Below are 21,936 nucleotides of genomic sequence, written 5' to 3'. Positions count from 1 at the left end.
CAGTATTGGTTGTTCTCCAAACATACCGCAAACACCTCCCTCTCTTGCGAGGAGCGTGTCGACAGCTATGCGGTTTTGGAACGTCCTTGAGCTGCTCGTGCACAGCTTCCAACCCGCTCGGAGTCCAATTTCCTAATCTCTGTACATTGAAGTGGATATAGTTTATCCCATCAACATTTTTATTCATCGTACACCACCAGCATATGAAAGACTCAAATCCTCCTGCAACTTGGTCAGCCAATTTGTATTGATTAGGAACCCCACGAGGAACACCTATGGCGTTGATGTATATTTTATGTTGGATAATTTTGCCTCTGCCAGGATAAATCTATTTTTTGTCTATGTTCTAGATTGGACAAAAACATTGGTGCCCTTTCCATGAAATCTTGAACAGGCATCGGGTATACTGACACAGGCAATATCAAAGTGATAATAGCGCACAATCCAGATTTATCTTTAGGTCATCTATCAAACAGTCTATCATCTCCGGACCACCACCAGCTGCCGCTCCGTGATACTGGCATGAACTTTGGTCCGACTTTTAAGGTTACTTTACACTGTGTGTCGTTCAGTGGTCCTATTTTATTTTTTTTTCTTTACTAATCATGTTTATACAAGTGAAATTATTCGGTGCTACTAAAATAGAATTTTGTCCCGAAACTCCTGTGACTACAAGGAACCAATCATCAGTAGTTCTGTTGTTAACCATAAAAATGTGTCCGCCTTTCTTTGAAGTTTTTAATGGCATTTCTGGTTTAACACGGTTCCCATAACACAATGCTACTCGGAAGTGGGGATCTTTTCCGCCAGAATATGCCCACAACCTCACCATCAAACACACTGGGTGACTTGATTTGTATTTCAATATTAAATTATGGGCCGTTTTGCTTAGGTTAAACTTCTTTCTATGTTCTTTTGCTGCTTTTAATGACCAATTGGACCAATCCTAACCTGTTTCACCAATGAGGTGTTCCCATCCAAGGCCTATAGATGCATACCAGTCATATCCACATCCCCAATTCCGCCCATTCTCTTGAGCTTCATTGGTGAGAGCCGCATATGGAATTATGATTAAAGCAGTTTGATTTTGGGGGGCACAAAATATTAAACCATGCCCACAGTTCTGTTCATCAGCTGTACTCCTTTTGATACGAGTTAATGATTCGACATTTTTTATTATTGGGTTGGTCATATCGGTCCAGCTGGTAGGTAATTTCCTATCTAAAAAATTGGTTGTATCATTTAGGGTGGGACGTCATGTACCACAAAACAAAATCAACACTATAGTAACCAAAGTTGCTATGTAACAACTCATCGAATCTCGTAACCAACGCGGGTGTGCCATTCTGCTGAGTTCTCACTAAACGGGTCGGTGTCTTTTTTCTTCACTGAGCAGCAAGCGTTTTCAGAATCTCCACATCTGCTCCCGCTCCGTTATCAGACTTTTGCTCACCTTCCCTATTTGAGTACTCAGCTGAAATGACTCTTTTACAGTGTGTTTAATGAACCCACGTGTTTCTTTCTGCTATTTTGTATTGTCCCATTCATTCTTTCCACGAGACCTGCACTCTGAGGGCGGTGAGCACAATGGTTTTTCAAATTAATGTGGAACATGGTTCCTATTTGATTGATTATTTGATTTACAAAATGAGTCCCATTATCGCTGTGAATGGTTTCAGGTATGCCATATTTTGGAATGATGTCTTTACATAGTGCTTTTGCCACCGTCAGAGCATTAGGAGATTTTGTTGGGAATAATTCGATCCATTTAGAAAATGCATCTATGATAACCAAACAGTACTTTTTCCCTTCACTTTGGTTTAATTCAATATTCCTCTCCTGGGCCTCAAATTGCCTTGTGGATTATACCTAGCACAAATCATACATGCTCTACAAATTATTATTATTATTATTATTATTATTTTAATAGGAATTAAAACCATAAGTTGTATAATATTGATTTATCTGTCTTACCATCCCTCCTGTTGAGACATGTGACACAGCATGGCTCAATATAGCAGCCCATTTGAATAGTTTTTTTTTTTTTGCTAATGTAAATTTCATTTTGTAGTTTTGCACTTTGTTTTTTACCAATAATTCCATTCTTGTTGTGGAACCCTCATACTGGCTATCAGTATAGATTGTACCATCTTTATTTATCATTAGTTTGCATGCCTCGGTTAATGCTACTAATTCAGCAGTTTGTTCGGCCAATTCCTGACAATCATGCTGCGTGCCTTCATCAGGTAAGGGTGTTAGCGTGGCTGGATTTAAGGTTGTGCATCGCTCAACAGTCAAATGTGGTTGTGACAGCAAGATGGCCATGCAAGATAAATGTCTTGCAGGTGATAAAAACGCCATATTGGTTTGCAATAGGAGAGCAGACACTGTATGTGGCACTTTAAGAGTTAATGGATGAAATAACACAATCGTGGAACTGCTCTCTACTGCCATCGAAGCTGCCACAACTGCTCTGACACAATGCGGTAATGCACACGTCACGTTGTCCAGTTCAGTTGAAAAATAAGCTATTGGTCTCAGCTTATCACCGTATTGTTGTGTAAGTACGGAGGTCATGTACTAGTTTTTACAATCTACCATCTGAATGAATGGTTTATCATAATTTGGAAGGGCCAGCGCAGTACTGGACACCAAATGTTGTTTAATGTCACAGAAGGCCTTTTCTGCCTCTGTATTCCATTGAACAGGTGATGTCATTTTAAGGTTGGCTTCATACATTAATTTTGACAATGGTGCAACAATTTCTGCATAGTTTGGAATCCATGCTCTACAATAATTTGTCAGACCTAAAAACGACATCGTATGTTTCTTCGTCTGCGGTTTAGGGGCTTTTAAGACGATAGCATTTCTGTCTTCTAATATCGTCCTTCCTCCTACACTTAAATTATGTACCAGATATTTGACTTGTTTTTTACACCATTGCAATTGATTCTTGTTAACTTTATGTCCCTCCTCTGCTAGATGACGCAGTAAGGCCAATGAATCTTCGCATGTCGCGCCCTCCTGGGGGAGTGAATTTAGACATGCTTGTTATTATTACTTGTGAATAAATGGTTGGACTTTCACAGTAACCTTGTGGTAATTTAGTAAATGTATATTTTTCCCCTCAAATTTAAATGCAAACCAAATTTGACTGTTCTTTTCTATTGGTATAGAAAATAAAGCATTTCTTATGTCAATATTTCTTCATCAATTTCAGTGAGGATCATTTGGTCCAATCATACAGGATGCATGTGTCTCCCTTCATCAGCCTGCGTTGTCCAAAACATCGCAATCCTGATTAGACCAGTTGACGCACTGTATTCCAGTTTGTTTCCTATTTGTCGCCAATCATTTGTCTCCTATCCTTGTTTCAGTAATGTTCCCACATGTTTCCATTGTGACCCATAATCTTTGCACAATGAAATACGTGGGACACTTGTATTTTTATGCAGTTCCTTTAATTTGTCCGGTAAAATAATTCCTGCCGCGACTTTTGCTTCATTGTCTGAGTACAGATAATCTTCAGTAATTTCATCAGGTGTCGCATGTCGTAACTTGCTTTCATATCCTGGGTCTGGCCCTGGTGTGTTTTTGTACCACAGAGTTATATGCAGCTCATTATTGTTTATTTTTTATTTTTTATCTTCTATTTGTCTGATAAGCTGCAAGGCTGCAGGCAACAGGGCCTCTCCCACGTTTAACGGTGGTTTGTCTGGAATATCGATTGTGTAATAGAATGTACTCTCTCTGTTTTCGAGTGTCATATAGAGGTTGTCTCTTTTTAATTCATGTTTCCGTTTCACTACAATATTTTAATTTGAAGATGGAATGAGTATAAGTCCTAGTTGGAATAAGCCATCTCTTCCCAACAAATTCACAGGGCACTCCAGGACTTCGAAAATTGGCATTCTACAAGTTCTCCCTTGTGGGTCTCTAATCCACACGGGCTCAAGTTCCATGGCAAAAGTAATTTGCCTATTTGCAGATTTAACCATTGCCTTATGTCCCGATAGTCTGGAACCTGGGATCTTTTCCCTACATGCTTTTGTATCGCAAGGAAATTTCATTTCTTTCCCATTTATTGACAAGGTTATTTCAGGTTTTTTTTTTTTGTGTCCAAACTCAGAATGTCCTGTAAATTGAAATCCACTTCCTCATTCTCTGTAATGTTTAAACAAGAGGATTCGTTGAGTTGGGAATCAGGCTGGCTTAGTCATGCGGTTGTTTGACCGTCTTCTCTGTTATCTTTCTTCGGGCAGTTACGTGCGATGTGGCCTTTATCTCCACAGCACCAACAGATGGTATTATCATAATATTTTCGACCATATCTTACCATCCCACGGCCTCTGCCGCGTCCTCTAAAATTATCTCTCTCTCTGCCTTGATAGTATTTCTTTTTCTCCTCTAGACGCCATGTTTAGCCAAAAAAGTAAGTCGTCAAATCCATCTTTTTCCATTTGTGATATATTATTTTTGTGTCGACCCTCTATTTCGTTTCGAAGTTGAACTAATTTTTGCGAATTTAGCTGGCCAGCGAAACCGTATTTGGTTATCCACGTGTTTAAATGTTTTATTTTGGAAGGGTTTTGAAGTTGTACATATTTCCAATCTTTACACGTCAGGCTTTCTCTTGGATCCATTTTAAAGTTAGTGTTTCCCATTTTTGTGAATTTGGAAGTCAGTGTATTTGCACCTAGAGTTACGTAATACTGACTTTATTCAAAAAAATGATCGGGTGACAATGAATGTCTGAGTTCTGGTAACCCTCAACCTTCTACCCCAAATGGGGCGGAGGATTCTTGCCTCTGCTTCCAAACTCAGTTGTCACTTACAATCCAGTCTCAAACATCCATACTTTTACACACACACACGATATTAATAACGTTTTAACAAACACACGAAAACATGGAAACACGGAAACACAAAAACACGGAACTTAAGTACGTACAGGACTCCGTCGTCCTTTTTTTTTTTTATTTATTTTTTATTTTTTCATTAAACACGGAATTTTTTACGTACAGGACTCCGTCGTCCTCGCGGAATTTGTCGGACTCCGCCGTCCTTCATTTACTTGCCAGTGACTAGTATTACACAAGGTTTATTCTGCCGCAGACTTCTTTGTCGCGCAATACGCTCCTTTTTCCGAAAATTAAAAAAAAAAAAATTAACTCACCAGTCGTCTTCAATCCTGTGGCTTGTCGTCAACCTTCAGATCCCAGTTGAGGAGAACGAAGACCAGTCCCGGAAAGGGTCTCAATTGCCGTGGCCACGGTCTCTTAACTGGGTGTCGGCTCCACAACTGGAATCCTCGGGTGTGTTGACATCTTGCTCGAAGGACCAATTAAATGTTGGATTTATCTTACCCAACATTATAATAAATAATATAATAATATAATAATATATAATATATATAATATAATAAATAGACACAAAAGGAATGAAGACGCTGGTTTCTTTTTCTCATGTCAACCGTCGAGACCTTCAAGTTCCTGGGAATTACAATCTCTCAGGACCTGAAGTGGGCGAACAACATCAACTCCGTCCTCAAAAAGGCCCAGCAGAGGATGTACTTCCTGCGGCTTCTGAGAAAGCACGGCCTGCCACCGGAGCTGCTGAGACAGTTCTACACAGCGGTCATCGAATCGGTCCTGTGTTCTTCCATCACAGTCTGGTTTGGTGCTGCTACAAAAAATAACAAACTCCGACTGCAACGAACAATCAAAACTGCTGAAAGGATTGTCGGTACCCCCCTACCCACCATTGAGGACTTGCACGCTGCCAGAACTAAGACAAGGGCGTGCAAAATCCTCTCGGACCGTCTGCACCCCGGTCACCAGCTCTTCCAGCTCCTTCCCTCAGGTAGGCGCTACCGATCAACGCAAACTAGAACTAGTAGACATTCCAACAGCTTCTTCCCTCTTGCGATCAACTTCTTAAACACCTAACCTATAATTCCATTACAACAAGCTGGCAATTTTTTGACTTGAGTTCGTTGTCACATTTCTGTGGGGCCAATTATGTATTACTCGTGCACTCACTGTAGTTGTCTCGCCATGCTGCACTATTTGCATATACTGGCCACTCATGCCAGAGTAGCATCTGCTCCATTTGCACACTGATTGAGGAGTATCTGTAACATTTGCACAACCGACATTGTCCCAGATGATTGCACTACTCGTCACTTTAAACCGCATCCACTCCTTGAAGTCTCAGCGCCCTTTGCACAATGGTCATTGCACCGGACTATTGCAATATTAGTCGTTCGAACTGCTCTAAGTGCTAGAGGACTCTGCATCGTTTTGCACAATTGTTTTTTGTCAATGTCTTTATGTCCCCAAAGTGTTCTGTAAATTGACTGTTTGTTGTACTAGAGCGGCTCCAACTACCGGAGACAAATTCCTTGTGTGTTTTGGACATACTTGGCAAATAAAGATGATTCTGATTCTGATGAGGAGGGCGTATGGGAGATTGTTCAGATTACAGCCTCTCATCACGCTCGAAACAATCTCTCCCGTCGCTCCTGCATTGATTTGAAAATAGGGAGGTTTCTAAGTTTACAAGACATAATGTACTCAGCTACAAGACACAACACACTAAGGGGAGGGTTTCAAGGTGAAGACATGGCACCAACACCTGCCACGTCCCGACCACGTCCTTGGTCAAGGCGCCCTTCTCTCTGATGATTCCTGCTGAGTCATCTTCTTGAAGGCGAGACATCTTTCTTTCTAAAAAATGTCCATAATACGTCCCCGTTTATCATGTATTTACACAAATTCTCATATCATTTTACAGTCACTTCATTTCGATTTTTAACTGTAGAATCATTTTTATGAAACAAACACATTTACACTCAGAGTAAACTTGTCATACATGAATATTGTAGTTTAAACATCGGAATCACCTGGATCAGGAAACAAATCAGGTAAAACAACATCATCATCATCATCATCGTCATCATTATCAACATCCAATAAAGGATACATCTGCTCCATACGGTTCCTCCATGGGGGTTAATTGCTGTGGTGATTAATCTACTGATTAAAGCCCAAATGCATGGGATACAACAACATCCACACAATGTCAGAATGAATTTCCTAATCTCTGTACATTGAAGTGGATATAGTTTATCCTATCAACATTTTTATTCATCGTACACCACCAGCATATGAAAGACTCAAATCCTCCTGCAACTTGGTCAGCTAATTTGTATTGATTAGGAACCCCACGAGGAACACCGATGGCGTCGATGTATGTTTTATGTTGGATAATTTTGCCTCTGCCAGGATAAATCTCTTTTTTGTCTATGTTCTAGATTGGACAACAACATTGGTGCTTTTTCCATTAAATATTGAACAGGCATAGGGTATACAGTGGTCCTAATTTCTTTCCTTTACTTATCATGTTTATACAAGTAAAATTACTCGGTGCTACTAAAGTAGAAAACATTGGTTTGTGTTTGTCTGCTTTTGTTACGGGATATATAGGATCCCATGATTTAGACCTCTCAGTTGGTATCATTCAGGGCGGGACGTCCCATATACCACATAAACAAAACCAACACCATAGTAGCCAAAGTTGCTACGTAACAACCTATCGAATCTCATAACCAACACGGGTGTGCCTTTCTGCTAAGTTCTCACAAAACGGGTTGGTGTCTTTTTTCTTCATTGACCAGCAAGCGTTTTCAGAATCTACACATCTGCTCCCGCTCCGTTATCAGACTTTTGCTCACCTTCCCTGTTTGATTTTGTAGTTTTGCACTTTGTTTTTTACCAATAATTCCGTTCTTGACGTGGAACCCTCATACTGGCTATCAGTATAGATTGTAACATCTTTATTTTTCATTAGTTTGCATGCCTCGGTTAATGCTACTAATTCAGCAGCCAATTCCTGACAATCATGGTGCGTGCCTTCATCAGGTTAGGGTGTTAGTGTGGCTGGATTTAAGGTTGTGCATCGCTCAACAGTCAGATGTGGTTGTGACAGCAAGATGGCCATGCAAGATAAATGTCTTGCAGGTGATAAAAACGCCATATTCGTTTGCAATAGGAGAGCTGTATGTGGGAACTGCTCTCCTCTGCCATCAAGGCTGCCACAACTGCTCTGACACAATGCGGTAATGCACACGTCACACTGTCCAATTTAGTCGAAACATAAGCTATTGGTCTCAGCTTATCACCGTATTGTTGTGTTAGTACGGAGGTCATGTAATAGCTTTTACAATCTACCATTTGAATAAATGGTTTGTCATAATTTGGAAGGGCCAGCGCCGTACTGGACACCAAATGTTGTTTAATGTCACAGAAGGCCTTTTCTGCCTCTGTATTCCACCGAACAGGTGATGTCATTTTAAGGTTGTCTTCAAACATTAATTTTGACGATGGTGCAACAATTTCTGCATAGTTTGGAATCCATGCTCTACAATAATTTGTCAGACCTAAAAATGATTATTATATATTTCTTCGTCTGTGGTTTAGGTCTGACAAATTATTGCAGAGCATGGATTCCAAATTTCAAAAGAAAAAAAAAAGGAATTAGAATTAGATGAGTTCTCGATAGCAGAGGTCTTTTGTCGAACCCAAACACACAGAAATTATACAAGTAGTGAATTTTTATAGAAGATTTCATGAGCTCTACCAGGGGAATCTACAAGTAAACAAGGCAGGAAAAAGCAAACGAAGGACAAACATTGGTAGGAAGAGGCTGAGCTTGTGATGTGAGGGTGGAATGAGCGTGTATTGACAATGCATATAGCTGGGGGTTCCTGTTCTTGTTCATCTAAACACAAATATGCACTCATCTGTACTTCCAGTCGCCCACAAAATGGAATTACTTTGCATGCAACAGAATTTACGCAGGCTGGTCGATTTCCTGGATGTTTGGCCGGTCTGGTCTGCACGGCGAACAGGTGGATTTGGCGGAAAAGTAAGGGGGGAAAAAGGAGAGCGGGGAAAAAAAAATTTCCCAGGCAGGGCGGCCGGAGCCCGTATGTCGCTATTCGCAAGACGTTCGGAGCGGACGTGCGCTGCCCGCTTCCTTCCCGACGGAGTTTGCCTGGGCACCCGAAAGGTGTGTGCAGTGCTCGGAGCACTGGCAGGATGCCCTGCGGCGGGGAGGGGTCCGATGTGTCCTCGCCACCTCATGGTGCGAGGTAGGGCTTCCTGGCTAAGCCAGTCTTCGGCAAGTTGGTCGAACGAGAGCCAGCAAACAGCGGGTTCCTCACCTTCTTGGTGATCAAGCCGGTGTCCCCCCCAAAAAAGTCTTTGTTGATGAGACACTTCAGGCTGGCTGGGAGTGAAAGTTAATTGACTTAGCGTCCGAGTGAGAAACCAGTGTCCGTATCGCAGCTTTGATGAGCTACTTGGGACTGGCTGGTAATTCATTTAGCGTCCGTGTGCGAAGTTAAATCTAGCATCTCCGTGCCCGTCTGTCTCGGGGGAGCGGAGACAGCGATGTAGCTCAGTCCGGGGTTTGGGGGTCAGTGCCTTCGGGCGAGAGCATGTCCATTACATTGGTCTCCATTATACACATTGGCCTCCATTACATTTTGGCAACACACAACAACTACATGTAACGAGCTCGAGACGGTAACTCAATATAAAATTGCAGCTTGCGGTCATTTGCGGTGATCTTCTAAACTGCAAACTCCTTTCAGCTGGGAAGTAAAATGTAAATTTTTTGCGTGAAGGCTACCAAATACTTCTTAAACCTGTTGGTTTTCAACTTTCAGTTCTGCTATTTTTCAATGCAAAGATCATGGCAGTTAATGTCGGCATTTTTTTCTTTCGTAAAAATTCAAGGACAGTATCAGAATGTTTCCTTTAAACACTTAAAATGTCAAACATGAACTTAAATAATGACCTGGTACTGGGGGAATGTTCACACAGTTTGACATGTCAAGAGGTGCTGAAGCTGCATCGGCTCTCTTCTTCTGCGTCCCCCTCTGCTCCTGTCTTTTGTATCTTGCATACTGCAGACTGTTTTCTGTTTAGCATTGTAATGACTTTGACCCAGTTGCCAAAACCTCCCGAACAACTTTTGCAATTAAACATTGACATTTTCAATGAAAGCTTCTTGACCCCTGCGATTCTCACCAGCACACTTGTGTTTCTTAGGACAGAATCATTGGCCACAAACTGAACAGGCAAAAGTTTTCTCTCCAATTGTGTTTTGTCATTCGTCGTTTGCTATTACAAACAAAGGTTTTCCCACACTGAAAACAATTCCATTGTTTGTTGTCAGTGTGACATGTCAGATCACCTTCTGACTGTTTATCATCATCATCATCAGTGTGAGGAGAGTGTGACGTCACGTCGCCACGATCTGATAGTGGAGCTACGAGGCCGTCTGCTTGTGATCTTCCGCAATGCCCGCTTTGCAGTTTTTTTCACTTCCGCCTGATCTCTTGGGCCAGTTTTTGCTTGAAGTTGCGAGCATTTTGTTTTTGGAGGGTTTCCAAGAGATAAAAACATTTCAATACTTTTTAATGGGGAAAATGGATTTGATGTACAAGTAAATGGAGTCACCCTCACTGTTTTAAGCAGTGTACTTTATTCAGGATCACATATACACGTTACAGTTTAGCACCAAAAGTCTTTTTTTTTTTTTTTTAAACAGTGTATTTCAATCAATCGTTCACTTATTTGATATTGACATCACTAAAACATTGGACAAAATGCATGCATGCTCAAGAAAATGAAACTGGCACTCATTTCCAATAATATCAATACATTTTGGAGCAATTGGTAAATAACTAATTCCCTTTCGAACACCCCTTTTTCATCAACACAATAGAAAATTGAAAAGCACTGGCATCGCTGGTGTGGGAAAAGGAATGTACCATACTATGAAGTGGCAGTCATTGGTCATATTTGTATATCGCAGCTGTCAGGTGGAATCCCCTCACCTTCAAAATGACAACTTTTCAGGAAATTGCTTGAGTTTCCAAACACCGCCTTGTTCAAGCTGGTATTACGTTGTATATCTTCCATTGCTGTCATATATCATTGCATCACATGAACAACAGCTCGTACCCCGAAATGATGTTCAATCACGACTTTAATGTGCTTGACAAATTTAAAAATTTGGGATGGATGAGAACGACATCATTAAAATGACGCAAACACGCCGGGCGAGCACCACATCCTTGCAAGCCTCATGCATGAACCCAAGAAACGTGGCTTCATGTCCCACAACTGTCAACAATCATCGCCAAAATATATGCAGACATTTCTTCTCATGACAGCTTCAAACTATCATAAATAATAATATTATAATGATCAGCCCAATATTTGAGCTTTTATGGATCCGATAATATCAAATGAGATCAGCCGCAGTTTCGGGACACGAGACCTTCGTTACGGGTCGTCCGACATCATGACAGTCCACATCTGTCACACAATGCCATCTGCAGAAACTAATTTGTGATCTATACATATATTGGATCGATACATACATACATACATACAGTGGGTACGGAAAGTGTTCAGACCCCCTTCAATGATTCCACTGATGACCACTGGGCGGCTGCTGCCGTGCAAGGCGCTGCCAGGCTCACTGGGAGCAAATTAGGGTTCGGTGTCTTGCCCAAGGACACTCATCATGGCGAGACAACTACAGTGAGTGCACGGGTAATACATAATTGGCCCCACAGAAATGTGACAACGAACTCAAGTCAAAAAATTGCCAGCTTGTTGTAATGGAATTGTAGGTTAGGTGTTTAAGAAGTTGATCGCAAGAGGGAAGAAGCTGTTGGAATGTCTACTAGTTCTAGTTTGCGTTGATCGGTAGCGCCTACCTGAGGGAAGGAGCTGGAAGAGCCGGTGACCGGGGTGCAGACGGATTTTGCACGCCCTTGTCTTAGTTCTGACAGCGTGCAAGTCCTCAATGGTGGGTAGGGGGGTACCGACAATCCTTTCAGCAGTTTTGATTGTCCGTTGCAGTCGGAGTTTGTCCTTTTTTGTAGCAGCACCAAACCAGACTGTGATGGAAGAACACAGGACCGATTCGATGACCGCTGTGTAGAACTGTCTCAGCAGCTCCGGTGGCAGGCCGTGCTTTCTCAGAAGCCGCAGGAAGTACATCCTCTGCTGGGCCTTTTTGAGGACGGAGTTGATGTTGGTCGCCCACTTCAGGTCCTGAGAGATTGTAATTCCCAGGAACTCGAAGGTCTCGACGGTTGACACAAGGCAGCTGGACAACGTGAGGGGCAGCTGTGGCGAAGGATGCCTCCTGAAGTCCACGATCATCTCTACCGTCTTGAGCGTGTTCAGCTCCAGGTTGTGTTGGCCGCACCGCAGCTCCGGCCACTCCGCTTCCTGTCGATATGCAGACTCGTCACCGTCCTTGATGAGGCCGATGACAGTGGTGTCATCTGCAAACTTCAGGAGCTTGACAGTCGGGTTCGCTGAGGTGCAGTCGTTCGTGTAGAGAGAGAAGAGCAGCGGAGAGAGGACGCAACCTTGGGGCGCCCCAGTGCTGATGCTGCGTGCGGATGAGGTGGCCTCCCCCAGCCTGACCTGCTGTGTCCTGCCCGTCAGAAAGCTGTAAATCCACTGGCAGATGGCAGGTGAGACGCTGAGCTGGAGAAGCTTGGTTGAAAGGAGTTCAGGGATGATGGTGTTGAACGCTGAGCTGAAGTCCACGAACAGGATCCTCGCGTAGGTCCCTGCACTGTCGAGGCGTTCTAGGATGAAGAGCAGTCCCATGTTGACTGCATCATCCGCAGACCTGTTCGCTTGGTAGGCAAACTGCAGGGGGTCCAGCAGGGGACCTGTGACACTCTTGAGGTGGTCCAGCACGAGACGTTCAAAGGACTTCATGACCACAGATGTCAAAGCGACAGGCCTGTAGTCATTCAGACCAGAGATTGCAGGTTTCTTGGGGACTGTAATGATGGTGGAGAGTTTGAAACAGGATGGTACTTCGCACAGTTCCTGAGATCTATTGAAGATCTGAGTGAAGACTGGAGCGAGCTGGTCTGTGCAGACTTTGAGGCAGGATGGGGACACATGGTCCGGGCCTGCCGCTTTGTTAATCTTCTGTTGTCTGAAGATGCGTCTCACATCCTGTTCATGGATGGTTAACGCAGAAGTCAGAGGTGTGGTTGTGGTCGCGGGTGCGGCCGGGTGGGTGTGTGGAGTGAAACTGTCCTTTTCAAATCTGCAATAGAAGGTATTCAAGTCGTTGGCTAGTGTGCTATTGTTCTCAGCTTGGGGGGATCGTCGCTTGTAATTAGTCAGCGATTGGAATGCACGGCAGACTGATTTAGAGTCGTTCGTGATAAACTGTTTTTCCAACTTTGCTGCATAGATCCTCTTTGCAATGTTAATTTCTTTCGTCAGCTGGTTTCTAGCTCGATTATACAGGGCCCTGTCCCCGCTCTGATATGCGTCTTCCTTAGCTTGGCGAAGCTGCTTAAGTTTAGCAGTGAACCACGGCTTGTTGTTGTTGAATGTCCGAAATGATTTTGTTGGTACACAAACCTCTTCACAGAAACTGATATAGGATGTGACAGTGTCCGTATATTCATCCAGGCTGCCAGCTGAATTTTCAAAGACACTCCAGTCTGTGCAGTCTAAACAGCTTTGAAGTTCCATCTTGGCTTCATCGGTCCACTTTTTGACTGTTTTCACTGTAGGCTTCGCACATTTAAGTTCTTGCTTGTACGTCGGTATTAAGTGAATTAAGCAGTGATCGGACGAGCCCAGGGCTGCACGAGGTATAGCACGGTATGCGTTTTTTACCGTAGTGTAGCAGTGGTCTAAAGTATTATTTTCCCTGGTAGGACAGTCGATGTGCTGCTTGTATTTAGGGAGTTCGTGGTTGAATTTAGCTTTGTTAAAGTCCCCGAGAATAATGAGGGGTGAGTCAGGGTGTTTTTTTTTCAATTTCGTTGACTTGTTCGGCGAGCGTTAGCAATGCGGCGTTCGTGTTAGCTTGCGGTGTAATATAGACTCCAGCCAGTACAAACGATGCAAACTCACGTGGCGAGTAAAATGGTTTACAGTTCAGAAACAGCGACTCCAAATGCGGGCTGCAGTGTGTGCTGAGCACCGTGACGTCCGTACACCATTTTTCGTTTATATGGAGGCATATCCCGCCGCCCTTCGTTTTTCCCGGTGATTCCATGTCGCGGTCCGCTCGATGAATGTTGAAGCCGGGAAGCGTGACGGCGCCATCGGGTACGGCGTCGCAAAGCCAGGTCTCCGTGAAGCGCATGGCCGCGGAACGTCCGAAGTCTTTACTGGTCTTTAACAGAAGATGAAGCTCGTCCATTTTGTTGGGTAGGGAGCGTACATTCGCGAGGTGGATCGACGGGAACGCCAATCTGTGTCCTCTCTTGCGGAGTTTCACCTGAATGCCGGCTCGTTTTCCTCTGTGGCGCCGCTTCCGCCTCCGTGCGCCGAAAACCGCGGACGCCGCTCCGGTGAGTAACTCTGGGAAACAACTGAGCGGATTTTCGAAAGTTGGTGACAGAAAGTCCGGAGTAGCCTCTTTGATGGTTAGCAGGTCTCCCCTTGTGTAAGTGAGTCGTGTAAGGTCTTCAAAGACGGACGAAAAACACAAAAACAAAGACAATACTAGAGAGCGCGTTACCGAGGCGGCCACACTGGTAGGCGCCATCTTGGCATATCAGGGGGATTCTGCCAGACGTTCCCAGCAGACCCTCACAATACGTTTGGGCCTGCCACGTCGGACCGGCATCTTCCCCCACCATCGGAGTCAACTCACCACCAGGTGGTGATCAGTTGACAGCTCCGCCCCTCTCTTCACCCGAGTGTCCAAGACATGGTGCTCGTTGTGGGCAATCCGTGATGAGCACAGAAGTCCAATAACAGAACACCGCTCGGGTTCTGATTGGGGGGGGCCGTTCCTCCCAATCACGCCCTTCCAGGTCTCACTGTCATTGCCCACGTGAGCATTGAAGTCCCCCAGCAGAACGATGGAGTCCCCACCGGGAGCGCTCTCCAGCACCCCCTCCAAGGACTCCAAAAAGTGTGGGTACTCTGAACTGCTGTTTGGTGCACAGGCACAAACAACACCCAAAGGCGGAGGGAGGCTACCCTCTCGTCCGCAGAGGTGAACCCCAACGTACAGGCGCCCAGCCAGGGGGCAATAAGTATACCCACAGCTGCTCGGCACCTCTCACCGTTGGTAACTCCAGAGTGGAAGAGAGTCCAACCCCTCTCGAGAGGACTGGTACCAGAGCTCAAGCCATGTGTGGAGGCGAGCCCGACTATATCTCGTCAGAACTTCTCGACCTCGCAAACCAGCTTGGGCTCCTTCCCTGCCAGAGAGGTGACATTCCAGTTTCTGTAGCAGAGCCAGTTTCTGTAGCCGGGGATGAGATCGCCAAGGTCCCTGCCTTCAGCCACTGCCCAGCTCACACTGCACCCGACCGCAATGGCCCCTCCAACAAGTGGTGAGCCCATGGGAAGGGGGAACCCCGTTACCCTTTCGGGCTCTGCCCGGCCAGGTCCCATGGGTGCAAGCCCGGCCACCAGGCGCTCGCCTTCGAGCCCCACCTCCAGGCATGGCTCCAGAGGTGACCCGCGTCCGGGCAAGGGAAAACGTCTTCCTGAATTGTTTGTCATCATAGAGGTTTTTGGAGCTGTGCTTTGTCTGGCCCCTCACCTAGGACCTGTTTGCATAAAGCCCCAGACAAATTAGCTCCTAGGATCATTGGGACACACAAACCCCTCCACCACGATCAGGGGACAGTTCAAGGAGGGGCCAAATCTGATGTGGCATTTCAAAATAAAAGTCTCCTGAAATATTCATATTTCACTGCCACTGATTTAAAACATCCATCCATCCATTTTGTGAGCCGCTTCTCCTCACTAGGGTCGCAGGCGTGCTGGAGTTTATCCCAGCTATCATCGGGCAGGAGGCGGGGTACGCCCTGAACCGGTTGCCAGCCAATCGCAGCGCACATACAAACAAACAACCATTCATACTCCCATTCATACAATGGGCAATTTAGAGTCTTCAATTAACCTGCCATGCATGTTTTTAGGATGTGGGAGGAAACCGGAGTGCCTGGAGAAAACCCACGCAGCCACGGGGAGAACATGCAAACTCCACACAGGCGGGGTCGGGGATTGAACCCTGCTCCTCAGAACTGTGAGGCAGATGCTCCAAGCAGTCGTACACCGTGCCGCCTAATTGAAAACATTCATTAAAAAAAATGTCAATACTCCTTCTTTTAAGAAATAATTAGAAATAATCCTGTTCGTATCGCAACACCTTTTACCCTTCATACATGTAGGAGACAAGTACAGGAAGCTACTACATTACTGCAATTACCATTTGATGTAATATTTCTGCAATCTGTAAAAAACCCAGATTGTTTTATCATTAAATATGATTTTTTGGGGTATCAACATTAATGCTTTAACCACTGAAGTAATTTCTCATGCCAGTCTGACACTGGAAGGAAGACAGTATATTTTAAATAGTTACAAGAAAGATGGTTTTCTATTTTTTTTTTTTAAATCTTGATCTTTAGTGGAGACCTGGTGTGGTGTAGTGTCCCCCAGAACTGGACTGGTGTTGTGATAACTCACAGATTTTAAAAAAAATAATTTTTTTAATCCGTGATCATGACAGTGAAATATACCAATTTCAGGAGACTTTTATTTTGAAATGCCACATCAGATTTGGATGGGACCTCTATTGTTGGAGACCTGGGGTGGTGTAGTGTCCCCCAGAACTGGATCAGTGTTGCGATATCTCATTCAAAAGATTGAACAGATTTTTTCAGTCAGGGGTAATGACAGCAAAATATGCAGTTTTCAGAGACTTTTATTTTGAAATACAATATCATATCTTCATCAAACCTCTTTTCGTGGAGTCCTTGGTGGTCTGTCACACAGATCTGGACTTGTCTTGCGATACCAATGGGATTATGTTGGGGTGGCTTTGGCTCTGGAGGTAGAACAGGTTCGAATCCCTGCTACGACTGTCCGCACGTCGAAGTGTCCTTGGGCAAGACGCTGAACCCTAATTGGCTCCCAGTGGGCCTGGCAGCAGTCGCCCATTGGTTTAGGCATGTGTGTGTGAATGTGAGGCTTTGGGCACTGTGATGATGTAGATAAAGCGCGATATAAGTGCAGTCCATTTCCATTTATTTTTCCTAAGATATCAAATAAAGTATATTTTTTAATGTATGGATGTAATCTATTTCAAGATTCAAATGAACTTTGCTGGTTGCATTCCTTAACCGAAGACTACTTACGTCCGTATTATTGGGAAGCTTTTATTTTGAAGGTGGCTTCGCCGCGAGTTGGCGACCTATTACCGTAATGCCGAGTATGAACAAAATTAGGGGCGGCTGGCTTGACTGCTACTTTACGAGTGGAGGCTGCTTGACCGCAGTATGTGATTTCAGTACCTCAGACAAAGAAAGCTGATCATCTAGTTGTTGTTTTTATCTCATTTAATTGTTAGTATTAATATTCCGGTCCACGTCCTAACTCGTAGGTGACGGAAAGAAGAACACTTTACGCTCAGGCTTTTTCTCTGCTTAGCGAAATGTTGATCCCAAACGTGTCTCTTTGTTAGCATGCTAAGCTAAGCTAAGCTCAACGAAGCTCGGCCGAATGGCTTCAACGTGCACGAGACGACGCCAACCGGACACGAAGATCGCACGAATGATGTTTTAGTCCTGTGAGGTATTGATAGAGTTCCCGTGACGAGGATTCAGCACGTTCGGTGCGAATTCAGGAAAATGTGCAGCACGTGGAAGCGCGTGCGGTCCCCGAAAAAAGGTCGAGGTGCAGCGGCCCGTCCGTTGTACGGCAAGTCCACTTGGACAAACTTCGCGTCACGAACGCGCGATGCGACTTTATCACAAAGAAAACCAAACGAGTATCTCGCGTGAGGACTGGGTTCGATAACCGACCGAAGGTTAAATAAACTACTTACTTCTAGCTTCCTAAATTGTACTAACATTGAATTTTAAGCATGATAACGTTTGTGCATACCGCTTCTCCTGTTCAGGGTCTCTGGATCCTATCCGAAAGTCGAACATCACCACGACGGAAACTGTTGCTCTCGTGCTGTCTGTTAACAGACATTTGAACTGCGGTCAACCAGCCTCCACTCTGAAAGACTGCGGTCAAGCCAGCCGCCCCGAAATTTGTTCATACTTGGCAAAAGGTCGCCAACTCGCGGCGAAGCCACCTTCAAAATAAAAGCCTCCCAATAATACGGACGTCAGTACTCTTTGGTGAAGGAATGCAACCAGCAAATTTGCATCTTGAGATACATTAAAAAATTTACTTTATTTAATATCTTGGGAAAATTTTATGGTAATGGACTGCACTTATATCGCGCTTTATCTACATCATCACAGTGCCCAAAGCCTCACATTCACACACACATTCCTAAACCAATGGGCGACTGCTGCCAGGCCCACTGGGAGCCAATTAGGGTTCAGCGTCTTGCCCAAGGACACTTTGACGTGCGGACAGTCGTAGCAGGGATTCGAACCTGTTCTACCTCCAGAGCCAAAGCCACCCCAACATAATCCCATTGGTATCGCAAGACAAGTCCAGATCTGTGTGACAGACCACCAAGGACTCCACGAAAAGAGGTTTGATGAAGATATGATATTGTATTTCAAAATAAAAGTCTCTGAAAACTGCATATTTTGCTGTCATTACCCCTGACTGAAAAAATCTGTTCAATCTTTTGAATGAGTTTTCACACCACCAGTCCAGTTCTGGGGAAACCCTACACCTCTCTAGGTCTCCAACAAAAGTGGTCCCACCCAAATCTGATGTTGCATTTCAAAATAAAAGACCCCTGAAATTGGTATATTTCACGATCACTACCACTGATTTAAATAAATCATTAAAAAAAAGCTACGAGGTATTGCAAAACCAGTCCAGTTCTGGGGACACGACACCACCCCAGGTATCCAACAAAAGTGGTCCCACCCAAATCTGATGTCCATGCATCCATCCTTTTTCCACCGCTAATCCGAGGTCGGGTCGCGGGAGCAGTAGCTTTCGCAGGGACGCCCAGACTTCCCTCTCCCCAGCCACTTCATCCAGCTGTTCCAGGGGGATCCCGAGGTGTTCCCAGGCCAGTCGAGAGATGTCGTCTCTCCACCTTGTCCTTGGTCGTCCCCGGGGTCTCCTTCCGGTGGGACGTTCCTGGAACACCTCACCGGGGAGGCGTACGGGAGGCATCAGAATCAGATGCCCCAGCCACCTCATCTGGCTTCTCTCAATGCGGAGGAGCAGCGACTCTCCTCTGAGATCCTCCCGGATGACCGAGCTTCTCACCCTATCTCGAAGGGAGAGCCCCGACACTCTGCGGAGGAAACTTATTTCGGCCGCTCGTATCCGGGATCTCGTTCTTTCGGTCACGACCCACAGCTCGTGGCCATAGGTGAGGGTAGGAACGAAGATCGACCGGTAAATCGAGCGCTTCGCCTTTCGGCTTAGCTCCTTCTTTACCACAACGGAACGATACAAAGTCCCCATCACTGCAGACGCCGAACCGATCCGCCTGTTGATCTCCCGTTCCATTCTTCCTTCACTCGTGAACAAGACCCCAAGATACTTGAACTCCTCCACTTGGGGCAGGATCTCATCCCCGACCTGGAGAGGGCACGCCACCCTTTTCCGACTGAGGACCATGTTCTTAGATTTAGAGGTGCTGATTCTCATCCCAGCAGTTTCACACTCGGTTGCGAACTGCTCGAATGAGAGTTGGAGATCACGGCTTGATGAAGCCAACAGAACCACATCATCTGCAAAAAGCAGAGATGCAATACTGAGGCCACCATAACGGACCCCCTCTATGCCTCGGCTGTGCCTAGAAATTCTGTCCATAAAAGTTATGAACAGAATCGGTGACAAAGAGCAGTGGAGTCCAACCCTCACCGGAAACGAGTCCGACTTACTGCCGGAAATGCGGAACAAACTCTCACACCGGTCGTACAAGGACCGAACAGCCCGTATCAGTTTCAGTATCAATATCAGTACCATACTCCCGAAGCACCCCCCAAGGTACACTGTCGAACATCTTTTCCAGGTACACAAAACACATGTAGACTGGTTGGGCAAACTCCCATCCACCCTCGAGGACCCTCCCGATGATACAGAACTGGTCCACCGTTCCCCTGCCAGGACGAAAACCACACTGCTCCTCCTGAATCTGAGATTCGACTTCACGACGAACCCTCCTCTCCATCACCCCCGAATAGACCTTACCAGGGAGGCTGAGGAGTGTGATCCCCCCCCCACACCCTCCGGTCCCCCTTCTTAAAAAGGGGGACCACCACCCCAGTCTCTCAATCCAGAGGCACTGTTCCCGATGTCCGAGCGATGTTGCAGAGGCGTGTCAACCAGGACAGCCCCACAACATCCAGAGCCTTTAGGAACTCCGGGCGAATCTCATCCACCCCTGGGGCCTTGCCACCGATGACCTTTTTCACCACCTCGGTGACCTCAAAAGGGTGTCCACACGTGCACTTGGGACCAGGACACCCTAGGTCGCAGTTCGATGATCGACTTTGTGGACGTGTCATCGGACTTGCGGCCGCATGTCTTGGACACTCGGGTGAAGAGAGGGGCGGAGCTGTCAACTGATCACCACCTGGTGGTGAGTTGGCTCCGATGGTGGGGGAAGATGCCGGTCCGACGTGGCAGGCCCAAACGTATTGCGAGGGTCTGCTGGGAACGTCTGGCAAAATCCCCTGTCAGAAGGAGTTTCAACTCCGACAGAACTTTGCTCATGTTCCGGGGGAAGCGGGGGACATCGAGTCCGAGTGGACCGTGTTCCGCGCCTCCATTGCTGAGGCGGCCGACCGGAGCTGTGGCCGTAAGGTGGTCGGTGCCTGTCGTGGCGGCAATCCCCGAACCCGTTGGTGGACACCAAATGGTGAGGGATGCCGTCAAGCTGAAGAAGGAGTCCCATCGGGCCTTTTTGGCATGTGGGACTCCTGAGACAGCTGATTGGTACCAGCTGGCCAAGCTGAATGCAGCTTTGGTGGTCGCTGAAGCAAAAACCCGGGTAGGGGAGGAGTTCGGTGAGGCCATGGAGAAAGTCTTCCGGATGGCTTCGAGGAAATTCTGGTCCACCATCCGGCGTCTCAAGAGGGGGAAGCAGTGCACCATCAACACTGTGTATAGTGGGGATGGGGCGCTGCTGACCTCGACTCGGGACGTTGTGAGCCGATGGGGAGAACACGTTGAAGACCTCCTCAATTCCACTGACACGCCTTCCCTTGAGGCAGCAGAGTCTGGGGTCTCTGAGGCGGGCTCTCCTATGTCTGAGGTTGATGTCACCGAGGTGGTTAAAAAGCTCCTCGGTGGCAAGGTGGATGAGATTCGCCCAGAGTTGCGAAAGGCTCTGGATGTTGTGGGGCTGTCCTGGTTGACACGCCTCTGCAACATCGCATGGACATCGGGGACAGTACCTCTGGATTGACAGACTGGGGTCGTGGTCCCCCTCTATTCAGGGGGGCTGCAGAGGAGTGTCCTTCGGGAAGTCGAAGTCGTGGACTTGGAGAAGGCGTTCGACCGTGTCCCTCGGGGAGTCCTGTGGGGGGTGCTTCGGGAGTATGAGGTCCCGAACCCCCTGATACGGGCTGCTTGGTCCCTGTACGACCGGAATCAAGAGTTTGGTCCGCATATCTGGCAGTAAGTCGGACTCGTTTCCGGTGAGGGTCTGACTCCACCAAAGCTGCCCTTTGTCACCGATTCTGTTTTATGGACAGAATTTCAAGGCGCAGCCGAGGAATAGATGGCATTCGGTTTGCTGCCCTCAATATTGCATCTCTGCTTTTTGCAGATGATGTGGTTCTGTTGGCTTCATCAAGCCGTGACCTCCAACTCTCACTGGAGCAGTTCGCAGCTGAGAATTGTTGGATTGTTCTATTTGTACTCATGAAGCTATGTTCCTTTCTTTAACAAT

This window comes from Phycodurus eques, unplaced genomic scaffold (assembly GCF_024500275.1).
Source record: "Phycodurus eques isolate BA_2022a unplaced genomic scaffold, UOR_Pequ_1.1 contig_101, whole genome shotgun sequence".
Classification (NCBI taxonomy): domain Eukaryota; kingdom Metazoa; phylum Chordata; class Actinopteri; order Syngnathiformes; family Syngnathidae; genus Phycodurus; species Phycodurus eques.
The sequence above is the reverse complement of the archived record's forward strand: the minus strand, read 5'-3'. Positions refer to the sequence as shown.